Raw genomic sequence first — 14,093 nt, 5'->3', positions numbered from 1 at the left:
TTATTATCTTTTTATTTTGGACCCGTTTCCTCTTGATGAGACTTTATTTGGTTGTTTTTTCTAAAGTGTGTGTGGTCTTACAGTCTGAGCATAAACTTTGGACGATGTTGCTTTTGGAGGTCTGTTACGTCTCTGTTTTGATGATAAGGTGTGTCTTTTTCCAAAACCTAAAAAGTCTTTTTAAACGACAAATGTCAGTGAAACTGATGATGCCCAAGGCGCATCCATGGGATTACTCTCTCTCTCTATAACAGACCTAGGCATTTCACGGCCCAGCGGCCAGTTGTGGCCCTGTGGGCCTTCAAGCGGATCATGAATGAAAAAAACATTTATTCTGTTCATGTTACACAAGTGTGTTGCTTTTCTGTTATTGTTGTTCGACCCTCTAGCCCCGTGTTCAGGTTTATCATATGGCCCTGTGTAAAAATTAATTGCCCACCCCTGATGAGATGGACAAAAGCCAGGTCAGGTGAAAGAAAGAACTTTGAAAACAACTGGCAGGCAACTGGTTTCTTTAAAAAGATAAATAAACAGCAATATATAGGATTTATAGTAGAATAGAGGTTGAAAGACATCTCTGGTTGAAGGTCAATGGGAAGAGGTGTTGAAGAGATGGACTTTCCCCTTGGCTGAAGGCCTCGGATGATAGTTTTACTCACAGACCATTTATTCAGTTTATATAGTTTGAAGAAAGAGTCTAAATGAAAATAATGTCTTATTAAAAGATGGACTGTGGGTGTTAAAGGGTCAATACAGTCATTGGAAACATATAACAGCTGAGCACCCGAACACAACAGCTGTCATTCCTTTTATACAGATCGGGGAGGTTAAAGTCAGTATTTTCATTTTAATGAAACTTTTAAGGACACATCAGCCAAGGCGGTCATGCATCTTTATCACTTGTTTTTAGAAGAATTACTTTATAATTATCATTAAAACATAAGAAGGGTCACATCGAGGCGCAGATTAACTGATTCATTGAGAAATATGTCGGCCATATTGTTCCGAGACTTTTCCAGGTCACCATCTCCTCAGCCGGTTTCCAAGGATTCAGACGCCTCCCTCTCCCATCCATTTTCCTCTGCTAGTTTTCCTTACCGATGACCCCCTCCTCGCCCCTTTGCCTGACCTCGTGCGCGCTCCCCTCTCTTCTCTCTCTCCACCTCTCTCCTTTCCTCTCCTCCGCTCTGACTAATCGACGACGTCCTCCTCTCTTCATCTATCAGAGTGCTCTCATTGTTTTGACGTCTAGTTAATTCTCAGCTCATGATTTATCAAATTCTTATTACCGCTTGCTGAAAGCCTCATTCGTTGTCCTGATGTATGGTAATGATAGCGCTGCGGAGGCTGCACGACTTGCAACAAACCCTCTGATTTCCCCCTCTTCTTCGTCTTCGTTCTGCTTTCCCTTCTGCAATCAGTTTCAGCGTCGCTTTGTCCTTGCAATCGTTGTACTCACATTTTCATTGGTGCCCGCAAGCAAATAAAAAAACAGACAAAACATACCTTTGTAGAAAGATTTTCACAGAAGCAACAAATCTCCTAAATGCCCCCTTTGTCTTCATGTTATGGTGATTTTTTTTCTCTATTTGAGCGACTGCACTGGAAACGGATGTTTCTTACATGGTCATGCATCAGAATGGACCGCGTGGTGCCTTCCTATGTGAAAATTTAAATGATCTCAAGTCAGAGAGTGCTTTTACATCCTACGGTTTCAAAGAGCTTTTCGCCAAATAGCATTCACCCATTCACACAGCGCTTCTGGGACAGCTGCCCTGCAAGGCGCTAACCAGGCCATCGATATGCCGATGGAAGGGGCCGGGAATCGATACGCCAGCCCTAGGATTAGAAAGACACCCACTCTACCAACTGAGACAGCGGAGCCCCATGTCGTTGATATTTGGAGCCCTTTATAAACCCCCCCAAAACAAAAACACACAGCAATTCTTAGATCTAGGTAATTATGCTCTACTCTTAACCCTTCTCACCCATACAGCACTTTGATGGAGGATTTTCTATGAGTTTATTTATCATCATCATCATCATCATCCTTCTCCTCCTTCTCATTCTTTTCATTGTTGTTATCATCATCACCATCATCATTTTTTTTTCTTGTTATTATCTATGATCAGAAGGCCAAATACCTCTGCTTGACAAATTAGGAAAATAGACATCCACAAACCAAGGGCATTTCAGAGAGTAAAACAAATTACTTATACAGGTTTCAGGCCCACAACATTCCTGCTCACGTCTCGACTGTCAACATCGAAGAAAACACATTTCTGCCAGGAGATATCCTGAAAATCATAGGAACTATTCCGTTAATTCACATTTTTGCAGTGCATTCCGTGATGCTGTATTCAAATCTAGAGCAGAAAACAAATACAAGGGCGTTGGATTCAATGGCGGAACAAACATCTAAAACATCCATAAAACAATTTTGGAATCGCAGCCTTTCCAGGCTCCTCCTCGTGTCGTGTCCCGAGTCAAATTAACAGTGTTTTCTTATCTGACCAGTGGACATTCCTGCCTCACTTCCACTCTGAAGCGTGTAACTCGATTGCTGTTGGACATACTTAAAGGCGGCGACAGAAACCTTGCACTCCGGAGAGGGAGTTTATTTATTTTTTTATTTAAAGAAAACAGGAATAAACTGGAGCTGCTCCCAGAGAGAGTGGACCTCCACCGATGCCAACATTGGCATCTTATTAAGCAGACACCCACGAGTGAAATGATAACTCAACAAAAATGTTAGAAGTATCCCTGAAATGTAAAAATATGCAGACATGTTAGATCTACGTTGCCGTGTTCAGTCCTGCAAGTGAGCAAAACAGGATCTCCTTACATTTCCTGCTTTGCAAACGTAACGGGTTGAGAAAAATGCCGGTAGAAGCTGTGATTTAGACGCGTTGACGAAGACATTTAAAGTTTTTAGTATGAAAAACCGAAGACACAAATCTTGGTTTCTTTTGCTGATCATGGATTCTTGTTATCAGAATATCATTGCAAACAGGAAAACCACCTGGTTTTGCAGAGTTTCGGCAAAACCTCTAGAAGATTTCAATAATCCCCACCCGAGCCTTACATAAAAAAGAAAACTAAACAGCTCCCAGAACATTTTGCTCTGGCACAAAATGCACATTCCATTTGCCTTTTAATAAAATTTAAATACTCCACAGGAACGAGTGTTACTCACAGCAGCTGCGAGTGCTCCACTGCCAGGAGACGGCCTGCTTCGCTCTCGTCCAACCTGCTGCCGAATTCGTCTCTTTGCGCGTTGGAAACAGGTGAGCCCGACCGAATTTTCCACGGGGGCCTGGATGGCAGAAATCACGATAATCCTCAGAGATTGACACTGTGCAGAGCACGTCGTAGGGTATTACCAGTTAATAGATCTTTAGTGTAATTAGTGTCCCTGCTCAATGCTTTTAAAAGTCCATATCAATAAATAAACTAACATTAAGCCAATCCAGCGAGGCCGGAATTTTAGCTAGATGACTTCCAGGAAGCGGCGATCCTTCTCGTCGCAGCCGGCTGGGACGAGCGCCTCGGGGCATCGCAGAAATGGGTGAACCGTGTAATCATTAATGAATGAATGAATTATCATAATTTATTTAGGTAACCCACATTATAACAAAGAAAACGGAAACTTATGTGAATATGAAACAAAGAAATGATCAGGGGTGGGTTCTCGGTCGCTGTTCTCGTGTTGAATTGTCGTGTATTTGTATTTTACTTGTGTTCTTTTTTAATTTTCATGTCTGACATCTCAGCTGATTGGAGAAAACTCAATGTCAACATTACGAGATATTTTGGAAGTTACTTCCCGGTCACCAAAAAAGAGGGTATTATGAGGTGAATGAGGAAAGGGAATATGAGATAAAACAACAAATAAAACTCCAAGGCTGGGGTTTCTCAACAATTAAAAACAGTATTTAAAGGAGAGCCTGGCTGTTTTTGCAAGTATTTTCAGTCATTAATATATTTACGTTACTGCAGTACTGGCAGATTAGTCAATTTTTCTTTTCTTCTTCCGTTCTTTGCGGTTCCCTCGCCTCTTTTTAATTCACTTTCATCTGTTTTCAATCGCGATACTTTGCAGCTAACAAGCAGAAAGCTCCGAGTACTGAGCCCTGCGGAATACCTCAGGTTACATTTAAAAATTGTGATGAAGTTTTACAGGTTTTCGCGCAGTTAAAAAAAAAGTACTACTTTGAGGATTTTTCTCAGCCAGTGGTGCGCTGTGCTCGGAGCGTTCCAATTTCTCCGAAAGCAGTGACCCTGAGAGCGGAAGAGAGCTTGAATTGCCCATAAAATACATGCAATGACCGCAGTGTTGAAAGCAAATTCATTGTTGGGAACTGTTTTATGATATGTTGGTAAATTTAAGGTCTGTTGAGCTTATTGAGTAAAAAAAAACACAACAAAAAAAAACCCTACAATCTATCGTGCGTGGTTACATTCACGAAGAGGCTGGGGGGAGATTGTGATTTGGGTCAAAATACTGAAGCACGATGTTGTAAAAAGGATTAAAACAGAGCTGAAATGTGCGTCAGCAAACAAACAAACCAAAAATCGCTGTTAGGAAATCCCAATGGTTCAAGTCTTCGTCATCACTTCACCGTGTTTGTTGGACCAAATCCATTGTACCAACCTTCAACCAAATGCAGGCATTCTGCTGTTACAACTGTTATAACTGATGAATTTAGTCCACGCCAAAAAAGATGCTCAGCTAGTCATATTGGGGAAAATGTACAGTTTTCTGTGAGTTTTCGTCTTCCTTCAAGTATTACTTTTTTATACATGAATATGGCTCAGCCCATATATCCTCCTCAGCCTGTGCGTCCCGTCTTTGACAGAAGATGAGAACCAGTGACTCATACCCGGCTAAGCTAAGTAATACCTCAGTAATAAGTGTCGAAAACGACACATTTTATCCGTAGGGAAACTACGTGGAGGTTCAAGTCATTCAAATGGACTTATATTTACATCTCAAAAATGAGAAATACAGTTCCATATTCAAATCCCGGGTCTTAAAGATCCCGTTGTCTCTTCGAACAACGAGATGAGCGACATAAAATGTAAGTTCATGGCGGTCGGATTGTTAGCGACGCGTTGAAGTTGAGACTCCATCTCTGCCGAATTTCGAAATGCACATCAGTGGCTGGACTTGTCAAAAAAGTTAGACCGCTTCGGGTCGGACCACGGGGAATTGCTGAAGTTCCCGTCGTGGGGACAATGTGCTGAACCGCTGCCAGAACGCAGCCGGTCCTCCTCAATAATCCAGCTCAGCATTTCTCCTCCCATTTTTTTAATCAGTCTCCTCACATCGCTCCTTTTCTCACCCTCCCCACCCTCCCCTCCCGTCTCCATGAAGGACAGGCGCTGGGGTAGAGGAGGTCAAGCATTAGCACAACTATCTAATCACTCCCTCCCCCCTCCGTCCCTCCCTCACCCTTCCACCGCCTCCCTCTCTCCTCCTCTCTGCTGACAAGTCATCTGTCAACAGGCTGGCGGCCGTGGCCTCTCCATTAGAGCCGTGGCACATGAGTATTTCTCAATCCAGCAGTGGCGCATACATCTCCCGGTCCAGACACCCCCTTGTGAACGCACAGATCAATGCTGCCAGCTCCATGCATCATTTGTCACACCACCGCCTGCCCTCTCTTTAATGAGCTTGTCTGGTTTCAGCTCCTCCTTTTTCATTTTCTCTTTTTCCTCCTCTCCTCTCATCCCTTATTAAGGTGACTATTTCAATCATCTTTTTTTTTTTTTTTTCATTAAAGTCTTCTTTCTCCCAACTACCCGGGTGAGGAGTTGTGCTGAAAAAAGGGCGTTGGAGACAGGTGGTCGGTAAATCCTGCTGATGATTGCAGATCAGTAGTCGCCGCGGTTGTCCGGCGGCTAATCCGTTTTAAGAGGACCAGGTGAGGGAGTGTGTGTTGGTGTGTGTTCGAGATTAAACCCAGGATAGAGGAGCTGTGAGTGAGTGTGTTAAGAGATATACGCGGTGTCAATTCTTGTTTGGCTGCCAGGAGTCACCTTAGTTGTCCCACGGGTGCTGATGCATGGCCCCCCGGGCTCCAGGGTGGAGCAGCCCGTCTGTGTATGGACCCTGTTGCGCAAGTCTAGTCATTTTTTTCAAGTCAAACTGTGTAATTACCCATTTGCGATATATCGTTTGCCAGGGATTTATAACAGTTGCTAAAACCAACTTGGAATTTTGCTTCTGGTTATAGGATTATTACACCAAATTGCTTCATTCTTGATAAACTAGGATCAATATTTGAATAGAAATCAATACCTTACATCTGACGTTCCCCAACCTTCTCCGTGTTGTGGACGTGCAACTTAATCCTCCATCAGATATTAACCCCGATGTCATTCATTCATTATCTAAACTGCTTATCCTATACGCGGGATCACGGAGCGCGGCTGGAGCCGATCCCAGCTGTCATTGGGTGAGAGACGGGGTTCACCCTGGGCAGGTCGCCGGCCAATACAGTGGCACCTCGGCCGGCCCACCAATTTAATTCGTTTTTCCACTCAGTTCGTGAACGGAATACAATTTTCCCTTCCAAATCCAAACGATCCGTTCTCTAGCCCTAGAAACAGTTTTTATAAAACTTTGTTAACGAAGTCACTCCTTTTCACATTGGCCGCCTTCAGCGCATCTTTGTTATTTAGGATAGTACGGTTGGTCGATTTAGCCATGCTTTAGTGTTTGTCTAGCTCAGTAACACGAACACCGCTTTCAAGTTTTAGCTTTTATTTCCTCCTTCAGATCTACTGTAATACGCCTAGGCCTCTCAACCACTATGACGAGCACTATTTACTTTATTGGGAGCCATAACGAGGCCTAATTTAATGCAACAAGCACAAAAAAGCGTATTCAGTGAAGAACACAACGATGAATGGCGCTGCGGACTTTTCACAACTGCTACTCTGCAACAACGCCACGTGACAGAAAGCCGGATAGTTTAATCGTGCACCGAGGGCTTGTTCGCGGGTTGATTCATCTTTTTGAAAACTCTCCTTGTGGTCTGATTTGTTAGTGATCAGGGGTGTTGGCGGGTCGAAGTTCCACTATCCAACCGTTCACTCTTTCATTCTAGCGTCCGTAAAATTTTGTGTCTCCAGTGGACCTCCTGCGTGTTTTTGGACTGTGGGAGTAAATCGGGGAACCCGGAGGAAATCCATGCAGATGCGGGAAAAAAATGAAGACTCCACACAAAAAGGCCCCCTGTCAGAGTTGAACCAGCGACCTTCTGGCTGGGAGGCACAGGTGCTAACCACTGCGTCACCTTATTAATTGTTAACTATTAATTCCCTCATAGAAATTTAAGAAATCAGAATCTTTTGATTGGCGCTCAGGTGCAAACCCTTCTGTTCAAACATGTGACTGCTGAGATTATTGTTTTCTAGGTTTAGACTAAATAAGTCGAATGCAAGGCTGATGTAACTTAACAAAAAAAAAGGAAAAAATATTTATTTAATTCATTTAAGTATTTCTTGTGATGAAGTGATTGTAAATTGAAAATATCAAAGTTGTATGTTTTTTTCCCAGGCGGTTGGTTCTTTCTGTTTGTAACATTTTTATTTATTCTGTTTACCTCTTTTATTTTTGGAATTCATTTGTTTTTTGTCGAGAGATGCAGGTACAAAAAGACAGAATTTTTACCAAACACAGTGGTCAAGAAAACCACAGACATTTTTACATTTAAAGAAATAAAGGGAAACAATTCCAAAATCCTTTTTAAGGGTGAATAAATATCTTACTTTAAATATTTTTTTTTACAAATAGGTTCTGCTGAAACCAAGCCTTTGCTATTTTTCTTATGAAAAGCTTTGTATTTAATATTAATTTCCCACTAAAATCAGCTCCAGTGGTTGCCCCTCCTGTCATGTTGTCACTCTGCTTTTCCCTGCACAACCCTCAGCGTCGCCACACTCAGAATTCTCTCATTTTCCAGCCACAAAGTCTACCCGATGATAAAAATCTGGGGATAAACGCACAAGACGTCCAGCAACAGGCGGCGCTCACAAATCCTCCGACAGCAGGCAGACGCATTCACCCAATGACTTCACGTCGTCCGCCGATTTTCGATCCCCGGTCCTGAGCAGCTGCCATCTTCTGCTTCGGGCTTCGGTGATGCGCCGCTCCATCTCTCCTTTTATGAATCACCAGTGATACCTCGCCAAACCTAGCTCTGCCTCGGTGCCAGCCGGAGTCTCATGTCTGTCAGCGCTTGGCAACCTGAGGACAAGCTGTCACCCTCGACCGCCACGTCTGAGAGAATGAGCTCATTGAGGTAGGAATGTTGTTTTTCTGCGGGGTTTTTTTTTTTTTTTGAACGTTTGGCTTCCCGGAGGCCTCTACCAAGCCTGGATCCTGGAACTCAGGGGTTCGGCTTGCCAGGTCACAACTTCACACCTAGATGAGAACACACACACACAGACACACGCGCAATAAAGAAAAAGGTATGTTGACACATTATTTGGGTTTGAAGAGTAAAAAGTCAAATAAGCGATTGATGAATAAATAAATAAGTAAATAAAACAAGAGTAATGTTCTGTGCAAAATGTCGCATTAAAGATGTACAGATATTTGGGATTCATCATCAGGCCAAACGTTTTGTCCTCGACTGCAACAAAAACTGTTTCGCTTTGACTTCTTGAATTATTAATTGTTTAACATTGCAATGCTGACCAAAATAATATCTTGTGTAAAGTATGGTTCCTTAAGAGTAAAAGTAACAAAAACTGCAACAACAGAGATAATGAATATCACTACAATATGTAATTTTTACTCCCATATGCAATACAATGCAATTACATTTTCTAATTACATTAATCAAAAGACAGCTGTGGAATAATTTAGATTAATTATGATATGCATTCCTTATAAATAGTGTTTGGGGTCCAAAAGGCACATTACCGGCAATGCACACACAGACACACACACACACACACACACACACACACACACACACACACACACACACACACACAGTTAAAATGGTTTTTCTCAACTAACAAAAAGATACGATGTCCACACTCATAAATTAAAATTTGAAATACCCACCTCACCCTTTTACCAATCACTTTTTTTAGAATCAAGCAAATATCAATATCAATGCTGGCCTCTTTCGAGCGGCTGCTGAGACACGCTGACCCTCACTAATCGCTCCCTGATCTCGTCTTGGAATTTTTCCAGTTTCAAACTTCCCATTGAGAGGCGGATAGCGTTGGATCACCAATCCATACCAGTGAGTGGAATTATGGGATTTTAAAGGGATTTGCATATGCTCTCTCAGCCCCCCTGTGTCCAAAGGTTGTACTATTCAACAAGGAAAAGATGAAAAATTAGCAAAAATGTGAGAAAAATTCTCTCCGTACATTTAGTCGATTTTCTAGTACTAATAAGAAAATAGCCAAAAGTTTGGGCAAGCAATAAAGGAGAAGAAAATCTATCAAGAACTTTAAAAGCAGAGATAAAGAAATAATCATTTTATCGACATGATATGAAAATTCAATCTTCGGGAGCTTCATTAACATCATCCTTTCTTAGATGGGATTTAATTTCCAATTTATTTTAGGTTGTTGTTCATACTTTATACCTCCTGTATGAAGCCAAATTGCACGTGATTGAAAAGGACGATAATGACGGCATGAACCGCTCCTCCTTACAGGAGTTACCACTTACGTTTAGCGTACGGGTTTGACAAAAAGGTAAATAAGAAATAAAACAGATGTGGGCCTCAGCACTGCCCCCGTCTGGTCCCCTGCTCTTCCGCTCCCTCCGTCGGCCGGGCTCGCCAGCTGGTCTATTCCTCAGTGTTATTATTGGATTTCAGGGAGCCAGAAGGGGGAATATATCACATCTCCAGTCTTCACCTCCTCCCCTCGTTCACACTCATCCGTTCATTCATCTTTTTCCTTTTTAATAACTCCCCATTTGCTCTTTGGCCATTAATAAAGATGAACTCACTGAGCTGTCGCCTGTTGCTCTCATCTCTCTGTCTCCTTTGCCTTTGCACTTTATTGACCCCTCGTCTTAAAAATCTCATCCTCCCATCTCACCTTTCTTCCTCCTTACATTTTCCTTGATGTCTTTTATCTCATCCTTCAGCGAGCCCTCATCCTCCCGGCATGCCCCCGGTAAAAAGCTCTTCCCTCCGTTCCCTCACCTTCTCCTCTTCTCCTTCAATTTCTCGCCGTCTGACACAGCAGTCCATCACGCGCCGGGCTCTGGACACTGGCCTCCCTCCGACGCCGTCATTCATCAGGGCTTTGGGAAGCAGAAATCACTCTCTCCTCTCCTCTCCTCTGCTGACCGCTGCCACTTATTGCGCTATCCATCACACCTGGCGGATGATCAATACCAGCCCTTCTCTCCCTCACCCCCTCCCCACCTCCTCCGCGCCCGGCTCTGCGGTTCAGGCTTCTGTCGGTCCTTCCGAGATGGTTCAGCTGCATCTGTGACGCGGAACAAGAGTGGAGAGATACGCCAATAGCGATAGATCCTTTCTCATCAACGCTGACAAGTGAATTCGAGGAGTCGAGAGGTTTTTATTGCTTGTGAAAAAAACCAAAGAAAAACTCCCTCTATGGCTGCAGATTATTATTACAATTTAATGAACTAATGATATGGATATTGTGGCTGATGCAGAACATTTACAAATCCCATTACCATATAACTATTTCTTCAGTTCTAATCAAATAGAATCGGAATAAATAATGCAAATCAATTATCAGGTTGATGTTTTCCCAGGTAATGATGAATTTCGCTTTGCGGGAATTCTTGTCCGCACTGAAACTGAGTTGCTACTTTAATGAAACCCCCTCAAGAATCCAAATGTGCCTTGTCATCTGGTCTTTTAAAAAAATTACAGTCTTCATCGAAGGACAAAGGTTGCGCCTCGATGAAATACTCCCGTCCCTGGCCCAGGTGTCCCGAGCCCCCCGTCTGGAACACATGTCGAGACACTGGATGGATGCGTTTGACCTTCTGATGACAGCTGGTCGGAAGGATTAAACGCATCCGTTGAAAAGTTAATCTGTCCGATATTAAAAATATTCCTCCTGAACTCCACCGCTTGACCCGCGCTACCATCCCTGGAAAAATGAACCCGGCAGAGCCATTTTTAATTTGTGGGAGAGCCTCTCCCAGGGACTATCTTGTTAGGCGGCGGTGTGAATTAATAGTGTTATTGCAGCGATCCCTCCTCAGGTAGGACCCAGTTAATAGGAGCAGGTAATAAGAGGTGCTAACAGTGGCCATAATTCTGCTGAGTGCAGCTTTGTTTAGTGAAAGGGATTTGTTCGGGGCAGAGGAGTCGTTAAGCACCGTGCCCCAGCCTCCCGCTTCCTAATGCCTTTCTCATCACCTCTCCCTTTTACACTGCCGTTAAACTCTCTCGCAGGTTGTTGGCAATGAATTAAATGACACCGGATGTATTGAGCAAACTCACCATAAATTGGCGTTCTTGGTCCTCGGTGGTGTTGGGTGCAAACGCTTTGCAAACCCCCGGCACTTACGCCTTCAGCCAACGGGCGATGAAAAGAAAATAGGACTCTTATGTTATTTTGGGTACTAAATGTACGTTTCATTTAGTATCCCTTCAATAACGAGGGGGATCTCGGTGGAAACGACAGATCTGCCAATCGAACCGGGGATCGCGTTGCATTTTTCAGTTTCTCGATGCCCTTACGCGCGTTTAAAAATGTAATTTTCCAGTCGTCTGCAGATGAACTTCAATCCTGAAGGACAGGCGTCGCCTGCCACCGGCTCGACGTTGACATTCCCCTTCGCCGCCGGTGGTTTCAACAGTAACTCGACGCGCCATTCTCATGTTATGACAAGCCACGTTTAGCTTGCTCCCGTCGTCTCCGTATCGTCACTGCGGCGTCAACAGCCTTCTTGACCCTCAGGAAACTTGGCTTAAGTGAGACGCGGCAACAAATGTCATCTACCGGCCTACCGGGATGGGAGTGCAGAGTATATATTCCAGGGATAAACCGGTGCTCTGATAATGTACCGTAAGCGAGGCGGCGCTTAGCTAGCTTCAACCCACTGACACATATTCATCAGCGTTCCCTCCGTCGAGGCCGGACAAACTGAGGCGCCGGCGGAGTCGCAGCGAAGCGATGCATCGGGGGGTGGGAGAGACACGGGCCTTGACATTAAACCAGGCAGCCGCACCTGCTAGCAGCTCAATTATCTGTCATTAGCAGGCAGCGCGGCACCGGCGCATGGTAATTTGACAAGCTAAACTGATGCTGCTTTATGTCGGACTGCTTCATTGGACCTGAGTAAATATCTTCTCAGCCTAATGCATATAAATAGAAGAGGTATATTTGAACAGCTGGGAGAAAAGTGGAAGACAAGTAGGGAGAAGCGGGAGGTGAGGGGACGAAAACAGGAAGGCGAGGCTGGGGAGGGAGATAGTCATGATTAAAACGTGTCAAGAGAAGCAAACGCAGATAAATCAACACGTCCTGGGGTATTTTTGGTCTTGACACTGAGATAAACTGATACTAAGCGGTTTTTCATTTTCTGTCAGAGACCTTTGGCAATTACTCAGCGGTGATTGCACTTTTATCACATTCCGTTTAAAAAAAGATATATATATAGAGAAATACTATATTGCGTTAGCTCGATGTGATGGATCACAAAGTGTCACTCTTTCAATGTTTGAAAAAAATAGTGAACTGAAAGACCTTTAGTAATGATGGAGGGGTATTATTTTGAATGATAAACAGAAAACTAAATTTAAAAAAAGGTATTAACGCAAGCAGCAGTTGGGATTGCATAAAGATGCTAAATGGATACTGATATATAATATTAACATGAAGCTGGCTAACACTGTTAGCTTTAATTTGGAAGGCTAACAAATGTCTGTTTTCTTTTCTCAACTTTATTCCGCTTCATACAAATCCACCAAAAGACAGCATAGCGTTAAACACAAGCTGATGTTGAAAAGTTGGGTTTATATTAGCAACTTGTTTCTCGCATCAATATTGTTATTTTAGTGGATATTGTGTAGCTAACATTGACGTCCTGTGCGGATTGTACACAGGCACTGTCCTTGGGAACATAATTATGGGCGAGAAAACACCAGACAACAACATAGCTTTTGTATGCTGTGCCTGCCTAATGGCTTATGTAAACACTGTTGTCTCAGTGGTGTGACAGAAAGCTTTTGGGTGACTGGGGTTAATCTCCTCCGGCCCATTTTCCCCCAAAACTGCTTTTTGGAGCGGATTGTGCACTTGAATTAATCCCAGAGTCGAATCTCGGGCCCTCTTATCTCCCTGCTCTCAGTGCTTTACTCAGGAATTATCAGTGCTTTGAACAACATGCAGGTGCTCATATTAGCACTGGCCCTAAAATGATGGCGGAGGAATTAGCATCTCAGCACAATGGAACTTTAGATGAATAGAAAGAAAAGAGACAGCGAGGGAGATCAGCTGTGTCGTCCCCATTGCCTCGTCTGGCTTTCGGCCCAGCTGTCCGTCAGCTGCCGACGCACGCTGAGTGAGGACGCACTCTTCTGTCGGACATGTAGGGATCAGGTGGAGGCAGAGACGTCAAGGATGACAGAGAAACAGGATGCGACACGGAGGTGGTGACAGGTTTCTCAACAGCCCGACACCGAGGCTGGGATCGGTCCAAATGAAGACGATCACACGGCGGAATGGGCTGTTACCACGTGGAAACTAGAGGGAAGAAGAAGCTAAAATTGGCAAACAGTTCGGAAAAAAAAACAGCAAAAAGTCAGTACTGATAGGATTTCGATGAAATGTCTGAAGTGAGAGTGGGACATGCGAGTGAGATTAATGTTATACTGACGTTGATACTATTGATTCAATAATATGGGCACCGTCAAGTGAAAAATCCCAATATTATAATGATAAATGAAAAATGAGGAAGGAGAGGAGACCTCATCAGCCACTGTTCCTCTAAGGTCTTGGGGTTGAGAGGGTGAGCAGCTTCAAATATCTGGGTGTCCACATAAGCGAGGACCTCACCGGGTGCCCCGACACCACGCAGACGGTCAGGAGGGCTCAACAGCAGCTGTACTTCCTAG

General features: G+C 43.7%; 1 long non-coding RNA gene across 1 annotated transcript; it reads right to left on the bottom strand.

The window, feature by feature from the left end:
- Nucleotides 1-8,294: 8,294 nt before the first annotated feature.
- On the bottom strand, nt 8,295-12,216 carry LOC147231160 (uncharacterized). The gene is made up of 3 exons (XR_015106646.1): nt 11,475-12,216; nt 10,191-10,479; nt 8,295-8,434 (listed from the first exon to the last, which is right to left on the bottom strand). It is a non-coding gene; the product is annotated as an uncharacterized LOC147231160 (long non-coding RNA).
- Between the last annotated feature and the right edge of the window lie 1,877 nt (nt 12,217-14,093).

Source organism: Fistularia commersonii, chromosome 9 (genome assembly GCF_037954325.1).
Source record: "Fistularia commersonii isolate RoL2024-O1a breed Wild chromosome 9, RoL_Fcom_v1.0, whole genome shotgun sequence".
Taxonomy (NCBI): Eukaryota; Metazoa; Chordata; class Actinopteri; order Syngnathiformes; family Fistulariidae; genus Fistularia; species Fistularia commersonii.
Note: the sequence above shows the minus strand (reverse complement) of the source record. Positions and strands in the feature narration are given on the sequence as shown.